Here is a 1,334-nt window from a genome sequence, read left to right on the forward strand (position 1 = left end):
AATACAAACGTACACACACAAGCATGGCTGGACACTCTCTCAATTAAACAAGAAATGTTCCAGTTGGTTCGATCAGCAGAAAAGCCTGCTGATGAAATTAATGTCCAAAATGATTGAGTACTCTACACACACCCCATACTTTTAATGTAGCTGTCAGTGAGATTCAGCAAGACACACTGAGTGTTACAAGGCTGGCACATTGAATTACTGCTCATCTTTGCCACCGGAAAGAACTGGAGCAACAAGGGCACAACATGCCACAGGAAATCCAACTCATGACCTTACAATAGTAAGCAGAGTACACTAAACACTAAGCCACATGCCTTCAGTTATATATACACACACACATTTATATACACACACACATATGTACACACACAATTGTCAACAATTGACAAGTCCCTTAACTCGGAACGGAAGGTCGTGGAGCACTGCAGCCATGCAGCATATCTAGGGCAAGAAAGCCTGGTGGAGCTCATCCCCCTCCAGGTTAAACTCATTTCTACAGCTGAGTGGACTGAAGCAATGTGAAACAAAGTGTTTTGCTCAAGAACACAACAGATTGCCTGGTGAAGGGATTGAAACCACAAACTTACGATCATGAATTCAACACCCTAACCACTAAGCGATGTGCCATCCTAAGCCATATACACACATACATATACATACACACCAGACATGCACATATACAAACACACACAATGGACTTCTTACAGTTTCTGTCAACTCAATCCACTCACAAGGCTTTGGTTGGCCCAGGGCTATAGAAGACATTTGACCATGGTACCACACAGTGGAAGTGAACTCAAGACCATGTGGTTGAGAAAGAAACTTCTTAACCACACGACCATGCTTGTCGCTATATGTGTGTGTGTTACATATTAGGCAGCACTACAGATATAAGAAAATTTAACTAATTGTTCCTTATGTGAACAGAAAATAAACCTGAGCATTTTATAAGCACAAAAAAGTGAAGTTGTAACATTTATGCCTTTCCTTAATGGACTGGTAACTTGTAAAACAGTGGTTCTCAACCAGGATCCACATGACGCTTGGTGTGTGTGTGTGGGGGGGGGGGCGCATATAGAATTTTGTTGTTAAAATTTATCTGCAGTTAATTGGTTAGACTTCTACAATACACAAAATATTTTAACAATTTTTTTTTTATACAATTCCTCATATTATAAAAATATGTTTTTAAACATTAAGTGGCTATGAGGTTTCCACCTGAGTAAAATAGGAATCAAAGGGGTCCGTAAGCAAAAATTGATTGAGAAACACTGATGTAAAGTAACACAAAGTGGTGAGTAATTCCAAAACTGACCAGGAGCACA

Source organism: Octopus bimaculoides, chromosome 7, assembly GCF_001194135.2.
Source record: "Octopus bimaculoides isolate UCB-OBI-ISO-001 chromosome 7, ASM119413v2, whole genome shotgun sequence".
In the NCBI taxonomy this organism is placed as follows: domain Eukaryota; kingdom Metazoa; phylum Mollusca; class Cephalopoda; order Octopoda; family Octopodidae; genus Octopus; species Octopus bimaculoides.